This window comes from Engystomops pustulosus, chromosome 7 (assembly GCF_040894005.1).
Source record: "Engystomops pustulosus chromosome 7, aEngPut4.maternal, whole genome shotgun sequence".
Classification (NCBI taxonomy): domain Eukaryota; kingdom Metazoa; phylum Chordata; class Amphibia; order Anura; family Leptodactylidae; genus Engystomops; species Engystomops pustulosus.
The window spans coordinates 104,368,343-104,394,213 of NC_092417.1; the positions used below are offsets into that span (position 1 = coordinate 104,368,343).

General features: G+C 40.0%; 1 long non-coding RNA gene across 1 annotated transcript; it reads left to right on the forward strand.

Annotated features, from left to right (window-relative positions):
• The first annotated feature begins 563 nt into the window (after positions 1–563).
• On the forward strand, positions 564–6,005 carry LOC140068917 (uncharacterized). The gene is made up of 3 exons (XR_011848626.1): positions 564–631; positions 4,404–4,489; positions 5,762–6,005. It is a non-coding gene; the product is annotated as an uncharacterized lncRNA (long non-coding RNA).
• Positions 6,006–25,871: the final 19,866 nt, after the last annotated feature.

A 25,871-nucleotide genomic window follows, 5' to 3' on the forward strand; every position in this document is an offset into this window, starting at 1 on the left:
CGAAAACGGATTTTTTGAAACACAGTCTTTCCAAACATCTATCCTTAGAAAAAGGATGTTCTTTTGATTCTCTTACTGTAACCCCCTTGGAACAGATCTCCATATCCCAACATAATAGGATAAAAACCCTCAATAGAAGAGAAGCTTTTTGGATCTATAAGCTAAATACTTTAACACCGAATGGTCTAAATGGGAAACTGGAAACAATATAAGGTGAAAGTCTTAAGGAAAAACAAAACAAATTATCAGCACTAGTAACAAAATAACCACTTGGAGGGACTACACACGACTACTAAATATAACACGAACTCTTAACAGAACCACACACGACTACTAAACATAACACGAACTATCAACAGAATTCTAAATGATGTCACAATCCATACACAACTTTAGGCAAAACCTCCCCCTTTTAAGATTTCTCTGGTAACTGACCCCTTTTGAGATAATCCTGTTCTTTCTCAAAAGCACATGAGCTACCTAACGTCAAAATTGCATGAACACTGTACCTTAGATACACCAGACAGCCACACTCGGGTCTCGTTCACATAGAGCCGAGAGTACGTCAGGGTTGCTTGGCAACTAGACACGCTTCACTAAACACACAGGAAGACCGGAAGTTCCTTGTCGGGTACGTCATGGCTGCGTCTTGGCTGCTTAGCAACCGGACGCTCGCCACAGCATACGGCAAACCGGCCACTGCCCATCTATTTTAATTTGTTTTATTTTATATATATTGAATGTTTTTATTATATGCACTAAGTTTTTCGATTAAATGAATAATTAGAGATGAGCGAGCACTAAAATGCTCGGGTGCTCGTTATTCGAGACGAACTTTTCCAGATGCTCGAGTGCTCGTCTCGAATAACGAGCCCCATTGAAGTCAATGGGAGACCCGAGCATTTTTCAAAGGGACCATGGTTCAGGAATAAAATGTGTTATTTAATTGAAAAAGAATGTCTTCTGATAAGTTAGCAGATGTATGCAAACATCTGCAATCTATTCTTCACTGTTCTGCGCGTATATTATCTCCCGACAAGTTAACAGATGTGAAGAACAGTGAAGAATAGAATAAAAACAGTGAACACAGGATCATTTAAGTGAAAAACGCAGTGAAAAACACAGTGAAGAATAGATTACAGATGTTCGGCACATCTGCTTACTTGTCGGGGTGATACGCTGTCCCGGGATCGCTCCTCTTCTTCCACTGAAGTCTCCCCGTGCTGCCCGATGTCTCCCCGTGCTGCCCGATGTCTCCCCCGTGCTGCCCGATGTCTCCCCCGTGCTGCCCGATGTCTCCCCCGCGCTGCCCGATGTCTCCCCCGCGCTGCTCGATGTCTCCCCCGCGCTGCCCGATGTCTCCCCCGTGCTGGCCGATGTCTCCCCGTGCTGCCCGATGTCTCCCCCGCGCTGCCCGATGTCTCCCCGCTGCCCGATGTCTCCCCGTGCTGCTTGATGTCTCCCTGCTGCCGTTCCGCGCGTATCTTCCGACAAGTAAGCAGATGTGCCGAACATCTGTAATCTATTCTTCACTGTGTTCTTCACTGTCTTTTTCACTTAAATGATCCTGTGTTCACTGTGTTCACTGTTTTTATTCTATTCTTCATTGTTCTTCACTGTGTTTTTTTAATTAAATGCTCGATCTCGAGCAGGGTAAATACTCGTCCGAGCAACGGGCCGTTTCGAGTACCTTAATACTCGAACGAGCATCAAGCTCGGACGAGTATACTCGCTCATCTCTATGAATAATGTTTTTCACTTTAGTATGCAAAAATTGCTTATAATCATTTCCGGTTACTTAAATAGTATTTAAGAGATGTCATTTTGAACCATATGTTTTATGCCTGACGAAGGCCCGATTTCCGGGCCGAAACGCGTTGCACATCAAATAAAATACGCTTTTAAAGGAACCGTTTCCAGAGCAGTCCATCCACGAGCGCCGGCACCCATTTTCTTCCACATGTACACTTGGGCTTCTTGAATGCATATTTACTTAGCGCATCTCAATTGCTATATTAATATACATACTTTCATTTTCAGTGGACAAATGAGCTGCATAGTAAATGTTTCTAACTATTGTGCTGTAATAGCTTAATGTATATTTAATCGTCTTAAAAGATAACAAATATGAGTTGAGTAATACCTTTTAGTTGAAAATTTCCCAAACCTTTAGAAAAACGATCAGCTGTAATATGGGGACAAACTAGTGGATAATTTCTCTATAGTGCCGCCACAGATTATATAAAGAATTACATTATTCATATTGAAATCAAAATGGTATTTATGTAAAGGCAGACACAAGCTTATCCTCCAGAACAAAAGACATAAGCCCACATTTATTAAAAATAGTGCAAACTGCGCTATGTGCAGTTTGCCTGTGTAGGGAGCGGAGTGCTCCAGATTCTGTATTTCTGGTGCATATTCTGCATGAATCTTGCACCCTCGCACCACTGTTGGTGCACTTTTAACATGGGCCATGCAACACACTTCTTTCGCCCTTTGCATGTTAAGTGTGGAGCACGGTCTGACTGAGCCCGGAACGCCTGTTTCAGTGAAGAAATTTGTGTTGCATAGAGGATAGTTCTCAAATTGCATGAGAGGCAGAAAGAGACCGGCACCACCCTCACCACAATACAGGTAAGTAGAACAAGTCCATCGGGGCAAGCTGCACGCTTATACCGACAATCTCGAGTACCAATGTGGGGTGCACGTCCAGAGCGGCAAAGGCATGTATAATCTAGACGTAGAGGAAGGAGGACGGCACTCACCAGCATATGAAACAGGAAACTCTTTATTGCAGGGAAGGATCCAGTACAGGGGGATGCACGCCACAGCAAGGCAACGGGCCATTTCACACTGTAAGCGCTTTCTCAAGCCTCGGACCAAAATAAAGAATAGTTCTGCCACAACACAAAAGGGTCATATGCAACATAAATTACACTTCTTAATACATGTGCAAGCAGTTTGTGCTGAAAAGCACATGCAAAGTCTGCCAAAAAATTGGTGGACGGCTCTTAGTAAATGTGCCCCATTTACTCCATAGACTTGTATGGTGCGTTTTTCATGCGCGTGACTTGCAAAAATAGAGCATGCCGAGATTTAATGTGCATTAAAAAAATGTGCTTGTGCGCATGAAAAAAAATGCAAGTCTGAAAAAACCCAATGATTACAATGGGTCAGAGTGCAATGCAACTTCTGCGCGTAAAAAGCACGCGCAGAACACGCACGTGAAAAACGCAAGTGTGGAAGGGGCCTTAGAAAATGGTTTAGTCTTGTTTTTGTTGAAAACTTCCAGAGAAATGTTCAATATTGGAAAGTAAGGAAATGGTGTAGGGGCCACATGTGGTTCAGAGTGTGGACATAGCAATCAGCACCTGGAGGAGCAAAATCTTCAGTAACAATGTAATATTCAAATCTATTTGAGCAATAGCAGAAGAAAACTGAAGACTTGAACTCTGAAAATTGGTATTAAATACATCAGGGATAAAATAAGAAAAATCAGAGAAAAATAAAATGTACTGTGTGCAAAGCTACACACTTGCAAGCGTTCAGTCTTACCTCATTATTATTCCATGACATATGGAGCTGCCTCGTACTTCGTTTGTGGCACAGCGAACACCCACTGTGACCTGATGTCTGTCATATCTTCACTGTCAATCAAACTTATAACATTTTAATTTGCACAGTCCATTCAGACTGCTGTTTTATAGGTCTGAAATTTCTAATATAAAAATTCCATCTGGGGATATCGGTAGGTGGCTAAATCATAAAGGATGCTATTACTTAACCCTGCTGTTAATTTAAAGACACAGCATGTGAGGAAATATATTGTTATTTATTGGTTATAAATGTATAGCAACCATGACCCAGTGGAATAATTTCTTACTGAAAGGAAAAAATACAAAAATGCTTCTGTGGTTCCTTCACTGTAGCTTTCTCTATAATCACACATTGAATTAAATTGTTTGCCCTCAACTCTGTCACGACTAAGTTAACCCTTAGGATACTAAATGCCAGAGAAACCTATGAAAAAGTTAGTCTTAAAATTGCGGCCTCATATCTAAAAGAATTGGCCCATGAATTGCCAATGACATGGGCCCATTTCATCCAGAGTACCACAAATGTGGGCAATAAGATAAATTAGGCTATTTGTTTAGATAAATTAGTACATTTTTTAGTTAAGACTTCTTTCTTCCCAAAATATAAGATACACATTTTGTTGTATTTAACACATTAGTGCTGGTATTGTTTTCTTTTTAGTGTCACTGGCTCACTTGTGTTTCTTGCTCTTGCTGCATACTGTGGGTATCTTTGGCATGTAATGCTCCCCTTTCTACCCGTGACTGGTATATCGCTTAATATATCAACCCCTTCTCTGGTTTACTTTGCCATTCTCTGCCTAGGACTTACACCTGATTCAGAGCATAGATATCAGAAGGTACCTCAATCATGAGGTTACAAATACTGGATCTCATTTCTCTCTTGTCAGGTAAGTCTCCTTGAACTCTCTTTCTTGTTTTCTCTCTGAACTCTTCTGCCACTCCTCTTATGTTTCTCTATGGACATATAATTGTTTCAATCTTTAACAGACTTTCTACACCTTGATAACTTTCTGCTTGTTACCGAAGTTACAAAGTTTAAAAGCACATTTCATATACAGGCAGTCCCCGGGTTACATACAAGATAGGGTCAGTAGGTTTGTTCTTAAGTTGAATTTGTATGTAAGTCAGAACTGTATATTTTATCATTGTAATCCCAGACAGATCTTTTTTGGTCTCTGTAACAATTGCATTTTAAAAATGTTGGGTCGTCATAATAATCAATATTAACACTAAAGCTTCATTACAGACACATTTGATAACTGTTACAGCTGATCATTGTAGCCTAGGTCTAAAGTACAATAAATTATCAATATCCAAGGGTCCGTTTGTAACTAGGGATCGTATGTAAGTTGAGTGTTCTTAAGTAGGGGACTGTCTGTATTCTGAAAAAAAAGCAACAGTCATATAAATACAACAAAGTCAATACACAAAACTTTAAATACTACATAATATCATAAAACAGTATGCACCCATGTCTAATAATGTGAACATCTTAAAGGGGTATTCCCATTTTGGCAAATTAATGTTATTGTTTGCATAATGACAAGTTGTATGATTTTTTTTCTGTATCAATATTTTGTAGATCTCTGCTTGCTGTCATTCTGTAGAAAGCTTCTATGTTTAATTAGCAGTCCCCAAATGAAATTTTGAAGTTCAAATTCAGGTTTCAACCTAGATGATGTTATTTTGAAGTTCAAGTTCAGATCTTAACCTGAACCTCAATGGGTGTGCCCATCACTACTAAGACAATGCCATAAGGGATGCAATAGTGATAAGATAGACTGACTATCAAATTATATGTTGTCCATCTTTTTTAGACTGTTGAGTCTTTGGACATTTTCTGTTCAGTGACATTTGGACACTATACTGATGTGAATCTTATACCAAACACTAATAAGGAAGTTCTGTCATAGTGCTCCAGCAAAAAAATGTGTAGTTACTTGCAGTGTTGCTGAGCCATCTTTGGCAGTAGATATTTTATTGGTCTCCCAAGGGTTTATTTCAGCATTATTTTAGAGAAAATAATATAAAATCTGCACATAATTGCTATTTAAATTTCAAACTGTCGCAGAGATAAAGTAAACAACCAATTTATACATAGGCATTCATCAGAAATGTGCAGTGTAGATGTTGACCTACTGTTTCTTATAAATTGGTAGGACTTTCTAAAGATGCTGAAAAATTGAATAAAGACAACAAACCTTACAAGTATTGCAGGAGGATCATTACAAAGAACCTAAGTGCAACATTATAGAAAATGGCACTACCTTCGGTTGAGCCAGGTGGCGAGGATTACTCAAGAAAGCAATGGTGTATTTGGTAACTCTCCAACATAAAGGTCAATCTTTACTTTATTCAAAAGATATCAACAGTAAAGAAAGGCTGTATGACGTGGCAAGGCGATGGGCCGTTCTGTACGTAAATGCTTTCTCAAGCCTCTGACCATTACAATACACAGAAGCTAATGCATGGCATTGAGGGTAGTGGTATTATGCGCTGCACCAGAATATGCATGGTTTGAGGTGCCACAAAGGTCTGCTCAGACTATGTAAGTATAGTATGTCTAACTAAAGCCACTGTGGGTCATGCTGAAGGGCTGTAAACAAGGTAGCTAATGTATGGCTACTGGTGAAACAAGTAGAAAGTAGCACCAAGGAGATAAACAGGGGTGTATTCCAGATTTAAGATAGGGCATTTTAAGTTCTGAACTTATCAGAAAACCTCTTGTGTCACCCCCTTCATCCTGTAAGCTCTTGTGAGCAGTGCCCTTACTCCTATTACTCCTATTGTTCTATGTGACTGTTTGTACATGTTCCCTATGATTTGTAAAGTGCTGCAGAATTTGAAGGCACTATATAAATAAAGATAATCATACTGATAAAGAACCGAAATAACACAGGAGACTGACTATGCAATAATCAGGGGGGCTTCAGCCAAACCCAAACTTCTAATGAATTTCAGGGTTGGGTCCCGGGGACCAAAGTGGAAAAATTTTGTATGAACACCTAGATTTCAGATGAATGTGAATAACTGGTGGCTGTGACCACTGGGTAGAGCAGAACGCTAACTGCCACAGACTGGTAATATTATACGCTCCTCCAGCAAATAGTAAAGGGTTCAAATGTTGCACTGTACTCCATTATGGCTCCCACAAAAACTACTAGGTACAAAAAATAAATACTGTGTTTAATTTCTTCAAACAATTAATATATTACCAGTTATTTTGTGCTTCCCTAGGAGATAGGAAATGCAAATTCAACAAGGAAACAAAAGATTGCCTACAACTTAGTATAACTCTTCCAATTCACAATCAGAGCAAGCATATGGAAAAACACAGGGACAGGGTGTTTCTGATGAGGAATCATGGGGGAAAATGTGGGGTGCTTGTGAAGAGGGTCCGGGAGTATTGGTGTGAACAAGGGTATTTTCTTTCTTCTTATATCTGCATTTATTACCTGTTGAATGCAACAAAGCTATTTTATTAAAGAGATTGCAACCCTTGGCAATGTCTACAGTATACGGAACGAGAAATGTTTAGCTGAGACAGATGTAGCAGGGAGTAGCCTCACCAAGCCATGACCATGGCAACTGGAAATCTATTTATCCATCTCATATCGAATTATCTTTATTTTATAGTAATATATAAACAGATAGATTTTACAATTTTAACTAATTACAATACATGTTTATTTTTTTAATAAATAAGTTCAAGGAAGTTGAAATTCTTCTTTAATAACCTATGTAAGAAACAGAAAATAGTTTTACCATATCATATGGATCAGTCTCGCTCCCTGTCTATTAAGTTAATAAGATTTCTCTCTCTATCAGATAGTGCTATCTTATCATGAAAATGTGACGGTTTCATCCCTCTAAACAGGTGATTGTGTTTAAAATTCTGTCAGGCAGAAAAATGTCATAGGCAAAGCAACACCAATTTCCTCAAAAAATATGATCATAGTGCTTAAGGCTGGATGTGAATCATGGCTTTTTCCACTGTGAGCCCTGCTCACTCCCTGCCTTAAGAATTCCATTTCCTTCTTGAAGCAATTGATGAAAAATGACCTCAAATCCATCACATTTGTCACCTTTGCAGAGATCTGAACTACATGATCAGGTTCTTCAGATAGAAAAGTATGAAAAATAAATAGGATGATCCTTTGTGAGTAGAAAGTGTCAAGAAATTTCAGGTAGTTTTCTGAGTATGCAAGGCAGTCATTTGGTGGTTCTCCAGCTCTTCTGAACTTATTTTGACCATGTTTACTTTAATATGAGAAAATCATGAATGATAGATCTGGCAATTAGTATGAGATCAGAATGGAGTACAAGATTATTAGATACTTATCAAGTGGTTGTTTGTCTAGAAATAGAGTGAAAAATTCAGCCAAATGTGTAAGATGTGATGAGTTAACCTTTGATTTGCCAAAGTAATATAACTCCTGTCAACATTCCCCTCATAAAAGCTAATGAAGTGTACAATATCAATCCCTTCATTCATTCTTCTATAAGTCGTGTATATGAAGAATATTTAGCAGGTCTTAAGTAAGTGAAATGTCCACAGCACCAATTTTTGGCACACCCTATTTTTATATGTTGTATATCCAAGATGCTAGCGTATAATAAAGAATATAATATTTTTTAAAAAAAATGTAAATACTATTTTGTGCAACAGTAAAAGGATGTGCCAAAAATTGGTGTTCTGGACATTTAACCTGTTTATTGTTTTTTATGTTGCTGATACCCCAACTATCCATGGGCACAGATTGGAACTTCCACTGGTTGGAATGCTATACGTAGAGTATCCCCTTTCTCCTTTTTTCCCTTTCCATTTGGCAGGTCTTGTTACATACCATGAAATCAATAACATTATTTCACAATACCCTACTTTTGGGGTCCTTAAAGAGAATATGTGTAAAGTTGTGTGAAAGGTGACAAGTTCATTGGTGATGCAAGTTAGTTACGGAAACTAAATGATTGTAAACTTTATAGATGGATAAAGCAACACAGCAATACAAAAAGACAATTTCATGGTAGCAGTAGTGTAGCCTACGCACCCTGACTACTCAATCAGGTACAGATATTGAACATTGCTAACATTAATATCTGGTAATATATATATATATATATATATATACATATATATATATACATATACATATATATATATATAGACTCACCGGCCACTTTATTAGGTACACCATGCTAGTAACGGGTTGGACCCCCTTTTGCCTTCAGAACTGCCTCAATTCTTCGTGGCATAGATTCAACAAGGTGCTGGAAGCATTCCTCAGAGATTTTGGTCCATATTGACATGATGGCATCACACAGTTGCCGCAGATTTGTCGGCTGCACATCCATGATGCGAATCTCCCGTTCCACCACATCCCAAAGATGCTCTATTGGATTGAGATCTGGTGACTGTGGAGGCCATTTGAGTACAGTGAACTCATTGTCATGTTCAAGAAACCAGTCTGAGATGATTCCAGCTTTATGACATGGCGCATTATCCTGCTGAAAGTAGCCATCAGATGTTGGGTACATTGTGGTCATAAAGGGATGGACATGGTCAGCAACAATACTCAGGTAGGCTGTGGCATTGCAACCATGCTCAATTGGTACCAAGGGGCCCAAAGAGTGCCAAGAAAATATTCCCCACACCATGACACCACCACCACCAGCCTGAACCGTTGATACAAGGCAGGATGGATCCATGCTTTCATGTTGTTGACGCCAAATTCTGGCCCTACCATCCGAATGTCGCAGCAGAAATCGAGACTCATCAGACCAGGCAATGTTTTTCCAATCTTCTACTGTCCAATTTCGATGAGCTTGTGCAAATTGTAGCCTCAGTTTCCTGTTCTTAGCTGAAAGGAGTGGCCCCCGGTGTGGTCTTCTGCTGCTGTAGCCCATCTGCCTCAAAGTTCGACGTACTGTGCGTTCAGAGATGCTCTTCTGCCTACCTTGGTTGTAACGGATGGTGATTTGAGTCACTGTTGCCTTTCTATCAGCTCGAACCAGTCTGCCCATTCTCCTCTGACCTCTGGCATCAACAAGGCATTTCTGCCCACAGAACTGACGCTCACTGGATGTTTTTTTTTTTCGGATCATTCTCTGTAAACCCTAGAGATGGTTGTGCGTGAAAATCCTAGTAGATCAGCAGTTTCTGAAATACTCAGACCAGCCCTTCTGGCACCAACAACCATGCCACGTTCAAAGGCACTCAAATCACCTTTCTTCCCCATACTGATGCTCGGTTTGAACTGCAGGAGATTGTCTTGACCATGTCTACATGCCTAAATGCACTGAGTTGTCGCCATGTGATTGGCTGATTAGAAATTAAGTGTTAACGAGCAGTTGGACAGGTGTACCTAATAAAGCGGTGAGTGTATATATATATATATTTTTTTTTTTCAAGTGTCCTTATAAATCAGAACACATACACCCATACCTATATTGTATGTTGCACTTTTAGAGCTTAACAAATCTAAAATTTCAAACCTGAAAGGTATGTCTGGAAAGCTCTTGAAAGTTAAGTCTGGTACACTCCCTTTGTTATACACATTGGACTTTTTATTAATGAGAAACAGAAGTGGTTGGGAAGGGTCTGGCTGTTCAGCTATCAGGCTAGTGTGCCCAAGTGAAGCTTTGGTGCTACTGCTGTGATAATAGACCCTTAACAATTCCTTATATTAACTTGTATTCAGCAAAGCAGTAAAACCTATATTTAGCTTTCTACTTACCACTTAAATAATTATTTTAGAAATTAGCTTCATGAATAAAATCATTATGTCTTGAAAAATACTGATTCAGAGTTTTTGTGAGAAAGTGTGAAAAAAGTTGAATTTGCATATGAAATCCATATGCAAATGTAATCAAATCACAATTACTCAAATATAAACTTTCTTTTTATATGTGGAATGTAGTTAAAATGCCTTAAAGGTTTAATTATGCGAAAAAGGTACTCTAGGAAGAACTCTTAAACACGATAAATGATGAGAGCAAATCTATATTTTCAATAACATGCATTTCCTTTTGAAGTGAGAAGAAAGTGCTTTACATAGTGACCATGACAAGCCACACAAAATACCCATGAGTCTGCTAAATGTAAATTAAGTACAGGCGATCCCCTACATAAGAACACCCGACTTACAGATGACCCCTAGTTACAAACAGACCTCTGGATACTGGTAATTTACTGTACTTTAGCCCCAGGCTACAATAAACGGCTATAAGAGTTATCACATGTGTCTGCAATGAAGCATTATTGTTATTCCTGGTTCTTATGAGAATACAACATTTTTAAAATCCAATTGTCACAGATTATCATCTTGTCACAGTTATGACTTACATACAAATTTAACTTAAGAACAAACCTCCAGAACTGATCTTGTACATAAACCAGGGACCGCCTATATAGTGCTTCTATCCTGCCTATCCCTATCTGGGAAATATAACCTGTGATACAAATCGAATAAAGCAAACCTTTGACCAGGGAATGTTAGCTGGTGACAGATTACAATATTGTAGGACAATTGGAGGATACCTGGAGAGGAGGGGGCTCGAGGGATCCCGAGATACCCCGTGTGGAGAGGAGACACAAGCGGGAGCGCAACCTCGTGTGATACAGTTAACCACTAGAATATATGTAAGATTGTCCGTAGACTCTCACCTGGTGGTTAGTTTAGTAGGGCATGTCACAGAAGTAGATCGGAGCAGCCGGTCTCGATGAACCACTCTTCGGTATGCAGGACCAGGATCCCGGAGGCGTGTAAACCAAAAAGCTAGATGAGTCCTGAGGGATGATGGATTGTTGAGCCGGCGCTTCCTACGTCTTAGTTCACACAACGTAATGTGTTTAAACAAGGTTTCTTTATTAAAAATGCGACGCGTTTCTGCTCCGAACCGGAGCCTTCATCAGGCATAACATAACAAGTGGTAGTGACTTGTTATGCTATGCCTGATGAAGGCTCCGGTTCGGAGCAGAAACGCGTCGCATTTTCAATAAAGAAACCTTGTTTAAACACATTACGTTGTGTGAACTAAGACGTAGGAAGCGCCGGATCAACAATCCATCATCCCTCGGGACTCATCTAATATTGTAGGACAGGCCTTGGGAACAGACAGATGACATAGACAGGGGCCCTAATGCTAAACCCATTTTCTAGCTGTCCCTTCCTATTACCCAGCCCCTCTTAAGTAGAGGGAAGTCTTAGCACACATGGAACAAGACAACAAACAAAAAACACAAATCCTCTGTATTTTAAGGATATTGTGAATATACTGTTCATCTTCAACAGTATGCCTGTGGAGTAATATTACAAAAGAGGTTGAGAGACCCCTGACTGTCTTGTCAACCAATCGACTCCCCGATGACATCACCATTCTACCACTGTTTTGAGGTCGAGGTTGGGATTGATCAGAGCACAGATCAGTAGATGTCTTCTGTAAAATACAGGTGAAGCCAGCCAACTTCCCCAGGGTTCAACATTCTTCATAAAGGTAAACCCACCACATTGTAGAGGATAAGAAGCTGCTTACCCTCTAAAAATAATTTACAGCTAACCACAAGTTTTAAAGGCAATTAAATTAGTCATTTGATTTTGCTCTCTGATGATAATGAGACAACTATGCTGACATTGTCCAAGTCAAGCTGGTCAGAAGACTCGAGCTGTGCATGCTTTAATGGCCAGAGTATAATACATATCAGGATTTTTTAAATATAAATCCCTAGTCATATAAAAACCACATGCAGGCATGGTTTTACTATTAGCTTTAACTTTTCTAAAGATCTAAAGGCCTTTAAAAAACTTTCACAATTCTGAGGTAAGGTCAGTCTTTGTTCAAATAAAGTTATAACATTTCAAGCCTTTTATTAGTTCTGTTCCAAACATTCCTTATAAGGAATCCGTCATCAGTGTAGACCAAAATAAACTGCTGACACTGCTAGTAATAGGTCATAAAGAGCAGTGTAACCATACGTTGTGGACAGTAAAGAGCAGTGTAACCATACCATTGTGGACAGTAAAGAGCAGTATAACCATACCATTGTGGACAGTAAAGAGCAGTGTAACCATACGTTGTGGACAGTAAAGAGCAGTATAACCATACCATTGTGGACAGTAAAGAGCAGTATAACCATACCATTGTGGATAGTAAAGAGCAGTATAACCATACCATTGTGGACAGTAAAGAGCAGTATAACCATACCATTGTGGACAGTAAAGAGCAGTATAACCATACCATTGTGGACAGTAAAGAGCAGTGTAACCATACCATTGTGGATAGTAAAGAGCAGTATAACCATGCCATTGTGGACAGTAAAGAGCAGTATAACCATACCATTGTGGATAGTAAAGAGCAGTATAACCATACCATTGTGGACAGTAAAGAGCAGTATAACCATACCATTGTGGACAGTAAAGAGCAGTATAACCATACCATTGTGGACAGTAAAGAGCAGTGTAACCATACCATTGTGGATAGTAAAGAGCAGTATAACCATGCCATTGTGGACAGTAAAGAGCAGTATAACCATACCATTGTGGACAGTAAAGAGCAGTGTAACCATACCATTGTGGACAGTAAAGAGCAGTGTAACCATACCATTGTGGACAGTAAAGAGCAGTATAACCATACCATTGTGGACAGTAAAGAGCAGTATAACCATACCATTGTGGATAGTAAAGAGCAGTATAACCATACCATTGTGGACAGTAAAGAGCAGTGTAACCATACCATTGTGGATAGTAAAGAGCAGTATAACCATACCATTGTGGACAGTAAAGAGCAGTGTAACCATACCATTGTGGAAAATAAAGAGCAGTGTAACCATACCATTGTGGACAGTAAAGAGCAGTGTAACCATACCATTGTAGACAGTAAAGAGCAGTGTAACCATACCATTGTGGAAAATAAAGAGCAGTGTAACCACACCATTGTGGACAGTAAAGAGCAGTGTAACCATACCATTGTGGACAGTAAAGAGCAGTATAACCATACCATTGTGGACAGTAAAGAGCAGTATAACCATACCATTGTGGACAGTAAAGAGCAGTATAACCATACCATTGTGGACAGTAAAGAGCAGTGTAACCATACCATTGTGGATAGTAAAGAGCAGTGTAACCATACCATTGTGGATAGTAAAGAGCAGTATAACCATACCATTGTGGACAGTAAAGAGCAGTATAACCATACCATTGTGGACAGTAAAGAGCAGTGTAACCATACCATTGTGGATAGTAAAGAGCAGTATAACCATACCATTGTGGACAGTAAAGAGCAGTGTAACCATACCATTGTGGACAGTAAAGAGCAGTGTAACCATACGTTGTGGACAGTAAAGAGCAGTATAACCATACCATTGTGGACAGTAAAGAGCAGTATAACCATACCATTGTGGATAGTAAAGAGCAGTATAACCATACCATTGTGGACAGTAAAGAGCAGTATAACCATACCATTGTGGACAGTAAAGAGCAGTATAACCATACCATTGTGGACAGTAAAGAGCAGTGTAACCATACCATTGTGGATAGTAAAGAGCAGTATAACCATACCATTGTGGACAGTAAAGAGCAGTATAACCATACCATTGTGGACAGTAAAGAGCAGTGTAACCATACCATTGTGGACAGTAAAGAGCAGTGTAACCATACCATTGTGGACAGTAAAGAGCAGTATAACCATACCATTGTGGACAGTAAAGAGCAGTATAACCATACCATTGTGGATAGTAAAGAGCAGTATAACCATACCATTGTGGACAGTAAAGAGCAGTATAACCATACCATTGTGGACAGTAAAGAGCAGTGTAACCACACCATTGTGGATAGTAAAGAGCAGTGTAACCATACCATTGTGGATAGTAAAGAGCAGTATAACCATACCATTGTGGACAGTAAAGAGCAGTGTAACCATACCATTGTGGAAAATAAAGAGCAGTGTAACCATACCATTGTGGACAGTAAAGAGCAGTGTAACCATACCATTGTAGACAGTAAAGAGCAGTGTAACCATACCATTGTGGAAAATAAAGAGCAGTGTAACCACACCATTGTGGACAGTAAAGAGCAGTGTAACCATACCATTGTGGACAGTAAAGAGCAGTATAACCATACCATTGTGGACAGTAAAGAGCAGTATAACCATACCATTGTGGACAGTAAAGAGCAGTATAACCATACCATTGTGGACAGTAAAGAGCAGTGTAACCATACCATTGTGGATAGTAAAGAGCAGTGTAACCATACCATTGTGGATAGTAAAGAGCAGTATAACCATACCATTGTGGACAGTAAAGAGCAGTATAACCATACCATTGTGGACAGTAAAGAGCAGTGTAACCATACCATTGTGGACAGTAAAGAGCAGTATAACCATACCATTGTGGACAGTAAAGAGCAGTGTAACCATACCATTGTGGAAAATAAAGAGCAGTGTAACCATACCATTGTGGACAGTAAAGAGCAGTGTAACCATACCATTGTAGACAGTAAAGAGCAGTGTAACCATACCATTGTGGAAAATAAAGAGCAGTGTAACCACACCATTGTGGACAGTAAAGAGCAGTGTAACCATACCATTGTGGACAGTAAAGAGCAGTATAACCATACCATTGTGGACAGTAAAGATCAGTATAACCATACCATTGTGGACAGTAGAGAGCAGTGTAACCATACCATTGTGGATAGTAAAGAGCAGTGTAACCATACCATTGTGGACAGTAAAGAGCAGTGTAACCATACGATGTGGACAGTAAAGAGCAGTATAACCATACCACTGTGGACAGTAAAGAGCAGTGTAACCACACCATTGTGGACAGTAAAGAGCAGTATAACCATACCATTGTAGACAGTAAAGAGCAGTGTAACCACACCATTGTGGACAGTAAAGAGCAGTATAACCATACCATTGTGGACAGTAAAGAGCAGTGTATCCATACCATTGTGGACAGTAAAGAGTAGTATAACCATACCATTGTGGACAGTAAAGAGCAGTATAACCATACCATTGTGGACAGTAAAGAGCAGTATAACCATACCATTGTAGGCAGTAAAGAGCAGTATAACCATACCATTTTGGATAGTAAAAAGCAGTGTAACCACACCATTGTGGACAGTAAAGAGCAGTATAACCATACCATTGTGGACAGTAAAGAGCAGTATAACCATACCATTGTGGACAGTAAAGAGCAGTGTAACCATACCATTGTGGACAGTAAAGAGCAGTGTAACCATACCATTGTGGACAGTAAAGAGCAGTATAACCATACCATTGTGGACAGTAAAGAGCAGTGTAACCATACCATTGTGGACAGTAAAGAGCAGAGTAACCACACCATTGTGGACAGTAAAGAGCAGTATAACCATACCATTGTGGACAGTAAAGAGCAGTGTAACCATACCATTGTGGACAGTAAAGAGCAGTGTAACCATACCATTGTGGACAGTAAAGAGCAGTATAACCATACCATTGTGGACATTAAAGAGCAGTATAACCATACCATTGTGGACAGTAAAAAGCAGTGTAACCACACCATTGTGGATAGTAAAGAGCAGTGTAACCACACCATTGTGGACAGTAAAGAGCAGTATAACCATACGATGTGGACAGTAAAGAGCAGTATAACCATACCATTGTGGACAGTAAAGAGCAGTATAACCATACCATTGTGGACAGTAAAGAGCAGTGTAACCATACCATTGTGGACAGTAAAGAGCAGTGTAACCATACCATTTTGGATAGTAAAGAGCAGTGTAACCATACCATTGTGGACAGTAAAGAGCAGTATAACCATACGATGTGGACAGAAAAGAGCAGTATAACCATACCATTGTGGATTGTAATGAGCAGTGTAACCACACCATTCTGGACACTAAAGAGCAGTATAACCATACCATTGTGGACAGTAAAGAGCAGTATAACCATACCATTGTGGACAGTAAAGAGCAGTATAACCATACCATTGTGGATAGTAAAGAGCAGTATAACCATACCATTGTGGACAGTAAAGAGCAGTGTAACCATACCATTGTGGACAGTAAAGAGCAGTATAACCATACGATGTGGACAGTAAAGAGCAGTATAACCATACCATTGTGGACAGTAAAGAGCAGTATAACCATACCATTGTGGACAGTAAAGAGCAGTGTAACCATACCATTGTGGACAGTAAAGAGCAGTGTAACCATACCATTTTGGATAGTAAAGAGCAGTGTAACCATACCATTGTGGACAGTAAAGAGCAGTATAACCATACGATGTGGACAGAAAAGAGCAGTATAACCATACCATTGTGGATTGTAAAGAGCAGTGTAACCACACCATTCTGGACACTAAAGAGCAGTATAACCATACCATTGTGGACAGTAAAGAGCAGTATAACCATACCATTGTGGACAGTAAAGAGCAGTGTAACCATACCATTGTGGATAGTAAAGAGCAGTGTAACCACACCATTGTGGACAGTAAAGAGCAGTATAACCATACGATGTGGACAGTAAAGAGCAGTATAACCATACCATTGTGGACAGTAAAGAGCAGTATAACCATACCATTGTGGACAGTAAAGAGCAGTGTAACCATACCATTGTGGACAGTAAAGAGCAGTGTAACCATACCATTTTGGATAGTAAAGAGCAGTGTAACCATACCATTGTGGACAGTAAAGAGCAGTATAACCATACGATGTGGACAGAAAAGAGCAGTATAACCATACCATTGTGGATTGTAAAGAGCAGTGTAACCACACCATTCTGGACACTAAAGAGCAGTATAACCATACCATTGTGGACAGTAAAGAGCAGTATAACCATACCATTGTGGACAGTAAAGAGCAGTATAACCATACCATTGTGGACAGTAAAGAGCAGTATAACCATACCATTGTGGACAGTAAAGAGCAGTATAACCATACCATTGTGGACAGTAAAGAGCAGTATAACCATACCATTGTGGACAGTAAAGAGCAGTCTAACCATACCATTGTGGACAGTAAAGAGCAGTATAACCATACCATTGTGGACAGTAAAGAGCAGTATAACCATACCATTGTGGACAGTAAAGAGCAGTATAACCATACCATTGTGGACAGTAAAGAGCAGTATAACCATACCATTGTGGACAGTAAAGAGCAGTATAACCATACCATTGTTCGACAGTAAAGAGCAGTATAACCATACCATTGTGGACAGTAAAGAGCAGTGTAACCATACCATTGTGGACAGTAAAGAGCAGTATAACCATACCATTGTGGACAGTAAAGAGCAGTGTAACCATACCATTGTGGACAGTAAAGAGCAGTGTAACCATACCATTGTGGACAGTAAAGAGCAGTGTAACCACACCATTGTGGACAGTAAAGGGCAGCATAACCATACGATGTGGAGAGTAAAGAGCAGTGTAACCATACCATTGTGGACAGTAAAGGGCAGCATAACCATGCGATGTGGACAGTAAAAAGCAGTGTAACCATACCATTGTGGACAGTAAAGGGCAGCATAACCATACGATGTGGACAGTAAAGAGCAGTGTAACCATACCATTGTGGACAGTAAAGAGCAGTATAACCATACGTCGTGGACAGTAAAGAGCAGTGTAACCATACCATTGTGGACAGTAAAGAGCAGTGTAACCATTCCATTGTGGACAGTAAAGAGCAGTATAACCATACCATTGTGGACAGTAAAGAGCAGTATAACCATACGTTGTGGATAGTAAAGAGCAGTATAACCACACCATTGTGGACAGTAAAGGGCAGTATAACCATACGTTTTGGACAGTAAAGAGCAGTGTAACCATACCATTGTGGACAGTAAAGAGCAGTGTAACCATACCATTGTGGACAGTAAAGAGCAGTATAACCATACCATTGTGGACAGTAAAGAGCAGTATAACCATACGTTGTGGATAGTAAAGAGCAGTATAACCACACCATTGTGGACAGTAAAGGGCAGTATAACCATACGTTTTGGACAGTAAAGAGCAGTGTAACCATACCATTGTGGACATTAAAGAGCAGTGTAACCATACCATTGTGGACAGTAAAGAGCAGTATAACCATACCATTGTGGACAGTAAAGAGCAGTATAACCATTGTTGTGGATAGTAAAGAGCAGTGTAACCATACCATTGTGGACAGTAAAGAGCAGTATAACCATACCATTGTGGACAGTAAAGAGCAGTATAACCATACCATTGTGGACAGTAAAGGGCAGTGTAACCATACGTCGTGGACAGTAAAGAGCAGTATAACCATACCATTGTGGACAGTAAAGAGCAGTGTATCCATACCATTGTGGACAGTAAAGAGCAGTATAACCATACATTGTGGACAGTAAAGAGCAGTGTAACCATTCCATTGTGGACAGTAAAGAGCAGTGTAACCATACCATTGTGGACAGTAAAGAGCAGTGTAACCATACCATTGTGGACAGTAAAGAGCAGTATAACCATACCATTGTGGACAGTAAAGAGCAGCATAACCATACGATGTGGACAGTAAAGAGCAGTGTAACCATACCATTGTGGAAAGTAAAGGGCAGTATAACCATACGTTGTGGACAGTAAAGAGCAGTGTAACCATACCATTGTGCATAGTAAAGGACAGTGTAACCATACCATTGTGGACAGTAAAGAGCAGTGTAACCATACGTCGTGGACAGTAAAGAGCAGTGTAACCATACCATTTCGGACAGTAAAGAGCGGTATACCATAGCTTTGCGGACAGTAAAGAGCAGTGTACCATAGCTTTGTGGACAGTAAAGAGCAGTGTAACCATACCATTGTGGACAGTAAAGGGCAGTATAACCATACCATTGTGGATAGTAAAGGGCAGTATAACCATACGTTGTGGACAGTAAAGATCAATGTAACCATACCATTTCGGACAGTGAAGAGCGGTATACCATAGCTTTGCGGACAGTAAAGAGCAGTGTACCATAGCTTTGTGGACAGTAAAGAACAGCGTAACCATAACATTGTGGACAGTAAAGAGCAGTGTACCATAGCTTTGTGAACAATAAAGAGCAGTGTGCCCATACCATTGTGGACAATAGAGAGCAGTGTACCATAGCTTTGTGAACAATAAAGAGCAGTATAACCATACCATTGTAGACAGTAAAGAGCAGTATAACCATACCATTGTGAACAGTAAAGAGCAATTTATACCATAGCTTTGTGGACAGTAAAGAGCAGTATAACCATACCATTGTGGACAGTAAAGAGCAATTTATACCATAGCTTTGTGGACAGTAAAGAGCAGTGTACCATAGCTTTGTGGACAGTAAAGAGCAGTGTTACCATACCATTGTGGACAGTAAAGAGCAATGTATACCATAGGTTTGTGGACAGTAAAGAGCAGTGTTACCATACCGTTGTGGACAGTAAAAAGCAGGGTAACCATATCTTTGTAAACAGTGGAAAGTAATCTTTTAATTCACCTTTGCAGCTCCTTCAAGTGCTCTGGGTGGTTATTAAAAGCTTTCTGCTCTTTACATTGAACTCTTCTGTAGCCCCACCTCTTTGTTGTGTGACTGCTGTAAGTACCCAACAAAAATTCTGATACAGTTCCTACATGTTCCGGCAGGCAGGAGCAATAGAGAAGCATCTTGTAGAACCTATCCAGGCTGAATGACCCGCCCCGAACCCATGCAGGCAATGGATTATAACTTTACTTTTCACAGTATTGCTGCTGCTTCTAACAACACACACAAAGGTATGATTATACGGATTCTGAAAAATCCACCTCAGAGAACGCGCCGTTGGATCGCGAATGGACCGTAGTTTAAATCTGCTCCAATCTGTCTCCTGACGGGGTGAGCAGAAAGACACTACCCACAATTACAGACAGGAATTTATAGCCTTGGTCTGTAGTTACATTATGGGAAAACCAACCAAAAACCATTGTGCATTCTGTGCAAATGGAACAAATTGCAAAATTTTTTCAATAGCAGGTTTTTAATCCTTATACAGAGTAAGATAATAGCTATATATCTATCATGAACAATACAGATTTCTGCCACTTACTGGTAGTGTGGTATCAGAAGTGGGGCACCACACTAGAATAATATAACATACCATGGAATACAATGGGGCATGATACCATAAGCTATAAAAAGGGAAATGGCACACAGCTTAAGGCTACATTCACACGGACGTATGAAAATGGCTGTATCTGTACCGTACCTTTTTTTACGGGTTACATACGGCCACATTCATTTCAATGGACAATATGTCCAACCATTTATATTGCCGTTTTTGACACTGTAGTGTACCGTACCGTATACTAGCCGTATAAAAATATAGAGCATGTCCTATTTTCTCCCGTATTTCAGTTCCATATGCCCTAGAAGTCTATGGGGCATGTATAAAATACAGGTTAAATACGTGCTGCATACAGATGAAAAACGTCACGTATATACGGGCTCATACGGGACTGAAGAAATCATACGGTCCTGTGAATGTAGCCTTAGGCTACATTCACACTGATGCATGGGGGACATATATATGGCCGACGTATATACGGCCGATATACGTCCCCCATAGACGGCAATGGGCGCACGGCGCCCTACGGGAGCAGTACGGTGCTGCACACGTGCGGCACCGTATTGCTCCGTACCCCGGAGTTATATGCCTGGTTGAGTATGGACCAGTAGAAAGATACTTAAGTTGCTTAATCTAGTAGTGGCCGACTATAGGGCATTGTACTGTTACAATGAAGGCACTTGAATAGATAAAGTTTTATTTTCATTCCTCTAATCCTCTCATGCTGGTTTTTGATGCCTCAAAACATGTCTCTAGTTTATCTAAATCTGTGCTTTTATAAAATGAATTTTCGCATTTAACCTTCAAAGTCATTTGTTCAGTCAAGTGATGGTGCAAAATATAGATTGAGAATTATGATTAATGTGACATGTATGATATAAAAAAGGTCAGAAATGTCATGAATATGAAGGCAAAATGAATTCTGAAATGTTTTACATGCTCACTCACTGGACAATTCTCTTGTTTGCTGAGTCCAGAAAGGTCATAATAAATGCAGGCGGGCAGTTCAGAACGCTGGCAAAGCCGGACCCTTAATGCATTTATACACATAAACAAAAGACAACAATGGAGACAGCTGATGTCATAATACATGAATGCTTCATATAGCTCTGTTTATGGCCTAAGCAGCTAATGAATTGTTTTTACTTCCTATGTCATTGTCTTGTCATATGTCAAAGCCTTCAAGATATTCCCAGACCAAAGGAAGGCATTTATATAGGTCCAATACTCTGAGGTTATTTATCATTTACAGTATGTAAGTAACCCCTTCCTGCACCCTGACATGACTGTATATCGTGGTGTGCAGGCAGTCACCGCACCTTAATGTACAGTCACATCATGGCGATTGCACTGACTGGAATCCTAGCTGTATGTGACAGCTAGGCTCCTGAACTAAAAGCTGGAACTGCCATATTCCCGAATGTTTAACCCTTTAGGTGCCGAAGCCAAACAAAACTGTCCTGATTGCCCCTCCACCCCCTGTGACAGGTACAATCTAACAGTGTGCACCTGTCAGCCTATACATCTACATCAGTATGACAATATATAATTCTGAATATAAAAAAGTGAAAATCACTACGAAAAATACTACTTCATTGTAGATAATTGTGATATTTTCACGTCCAACCTATAAAAAAAACTGGAAAAAAGCGATCAAAAAGTAACATTTATACCAAAATGGCACCAATAAAAAGTACAACTCGTCCCCCAAAAAACAATCACTAAAACAACTTCGCCAAAAAACAAATAAAAAAATGCCTTACAAAAACAAGTGATTTTTTTTCTCTCCAAATGAGTTTTGTATTCTGTAAAACAAATCAAACATACAGTATTTTTCGGACTATAAAGCGCACCATCAATAAATGCCTGCTAAAATGTCTAGGTTCATATATAAGGCGCACTGGACTACAATGCACATCTGATTATAAGGATGAATGACCAGCAGGTGGCAGACCTGTGCACAGTTCAAGGCAGCTGTTGTCTGTAAGTAAGGTTCGTATATAAGGCAGACCTTTGATTTCTGAGAAAATCAGAGGATTTTTTGTGCGCCTTATATTCCGAAAAATACGGTATATAAAGCTATATAATTGGGGTGTCACCATAATCTGCTGCGGGAGTTCTCCCTGCTATACCTTTTGTATGTGTTGCAGAGTCTAATCACTTATGAATGATTCTTGTCTGCATTGATGAATTTATTTTTTATAACTGTATTAAAAATAAGTAGAGTGGATGATAGATATGTAGATGGATGAATAGATAGTTAGTAGATAGATAAATAGTTCAAGAAAAAGTCCAAGCAGCACAGCTAATATCCAGAGAAAAATCCAATAATGTGAACACGTGCAAACCCGTACATGGCTCTAGGCAAAAAAGATCCTCCAAGTAATAAACAATGAAAAGGCAGCACACAAAGAAAAAATGTTAAAAACTGTGTTTTTTTAATCCGTAATAGGCAACGTTTTGGCTCTTACAAACCCGAGCCTTTCTCAAGTGAGGTTACAAAAGCAAATGAATATATCAGTGCAATACATCATCAACAAACAATTAATACAAAATTTCATCTGCTCAATATATATCAGAATCAATAGTACATTACTTCAGTGTATTTTACTCTTGTGTATATATTAACCAGTTCGCGACCGCCCACCGTGTATTCACGGCGGCGGTCGGGTCGCGCTGCATGGAGAGGGCTCACGGGCCGAGCCCTCTCCATAGCCGGTAAGTCTTTGCTGCATATTGCAAGCACCGATTGCGGGTGTTTTCACAGCGATGGCTGCCTCAAAAAGATAGTGGCGCATCGGCTCCGCCATCTTACCTGGGATCGCCGCTCCCCGTGACGTCATCAGTTAGTGGCGATCTGTCTCCATGGTAGCCTCGGGTCTACGGAAGACCCGAGGCTATTTCGTTTTAACCCCTTCATTACAATGTGCTGATAACACATTGTAATGAATGAGGAGGAAAATCCCCATATACTGCCATACTGTAGTATGGCAGTATATGATAGGATCGATCAGACAACCTAGGGTTAAAGTACCCTAGGGAGTCTGAAAAATAGTAAAAATAAAAATAAATAAAAGTTTAAAAAAAAAATTATAATAAAAAACCCTAAAATTTCAAATCACCCCCCTTTCCCTAGAACTGACATAAATATAAATAAACAGTAAAAATCATAAACACATTAAGTATCGCCACGTCCAAAAATGCCTGATCTATCAAAATATGATAACGGTTTTTCAATGCGTTTAACCCCGTAACAGAAAATAGCGCCCAAAGTCGAAAATGGCACTTTTTTGCAATTTTGAAAAATATAAAAAAATCTATATAAAGTGATCAAAAGGTTGTACAGTCCTAAAAATGATATCATTGAAAATATTATCACATTTTGCAAAAAATGACACCACCACAGCTCCGTACACCAAAGTATAAAAAAGTTATTAGCGCCAGAAGTTGGCATAATCAAAAAAATAATTTTTGTATGAATGTATGAAATCATTATAAAACCTATACAAATTTGGTATCCCCTTAATCGTACCGACCCAAAGAATAAAGTAGACATGTCATTTGGGGCGCTCAGTGAAAGACATAATATCCAAGCCCACAAGAAAATGGCGCAAATGCGTTTTTTCACCATTTTCACTGCATTTGGAATTTTTTTCCCGCTTCCGAGTACATGGCATGGAATATTTAATACCATCACTATGAAGTGCAATTTGTTACGCAGAAAACAAGCTGTCACACAGCTCTTTATGTGTAAAAATAAAAACGTTATAGATTTTTGAAGGTGGGGAGTGAAAAATGGACATGAAAAAACAGGAAAGGGCCCGGTCCTTAACCGGTTAATACAAAAACCATGAAAAAATCTAATTAGTGTATATAAAGTGCAGGTACAAATTAAAAACATTACCGGGTGACGGGTAGATATACTTCCGATCAAAGACCGCCAAACGCGGTTTGCAGACAAACTGAACGCGCATGCTCCCACTATCTGGCTGTAAGGATTGTTAAGTCACACAGGCGTACTGCCGCCCAGAGATACACAAACTCATATTTTAAGAATGACTCTGCAGCATCTAGATGCTGACATGCGCAGAAGCTCCACAGTCGATGGAATCGCCATTTTAGTTAAAGGCAACCTAATGCCTATGCGTGTTAAAAAGCAAATATGTCTTTCTGACCTTCTACGCAAGGTAAACCAGCCTGGCTAAAGGGTGGTGATTAGAGATGAGCGAACACTAAAATGCTCGGGTACTCGTTATTCGAGACGAACTTTTCCCGATGCTCGAGTGCTCGTCTCGAATAACGAACCCCATTGAAGTCAATGGGAGACTCGAGCATTTTTCAAGGGGACCAAGGCTCTGCACAGGGAAGCTTGGCCAAACACCTGGGAACCTCAGAAAAGGATGGAAACACCACGGAAATGGACAGGAAACAGCAGGGGCAGCATGCATGGATGCCTCTGAGGCTGCCTAATCGCACCATTATGCCAAAATTATGGGCAACAGCATGGCCATGACAGAGTGACAGAATGAAGCTAGATAGCATCTAAAACATCCAATAATTGACCCTGACACTATAGGGGACGGCATGCAGAGGCAGCGGCAGCAGCGGCAGGCTAGAGAGTGGCATGGCGACATACCCTAAATGGACTCAGGCTTCAAACCAATGGGTGGCAGAGAGGAACCAAAGGAGGTGAGCAAGAAGCGCTCAAATAATATCGCTACATGATAAAAGTTTGCCAGTATATTTTGTGGATTACACAGCAGGGTGGCGACAAAGTTAACATGGAAGCCATGAAAACAACCCCAAATTCTGCCTGACACAGCTCGTTTGATAAGGGGACCATGTATGCTTACAGTTCATGCCAGTCGCTGCACTTGCTGCCAGTCTCCTTTCGAATAGTTTAAAATAATAATAACCCTCATCCATAAAGCTCTGTATAATGCTGCACCCCCCTACCTCTCCTCTCTTATCTCAGTCTATCGCCCAACCCGTGCTCTTAGATCCGCCAGTGATCTTAGATTAACCTCTACCCTAGTGCGGACCTCCCACTCGCGTCTCCAAGACTTCTCTAGAGCTGCACCAATTCTATGGAATGCTCTGCCCCGGACTATCAGACTAATACCTAACCTCCAAAGTTTCAAACGTGCTCTTAAAACCCATTTCTTTAGGCAAGCCTATAACACTCATTAACTGCTTGAAGTTTTAACTCTTCTACTAACCCGTCCT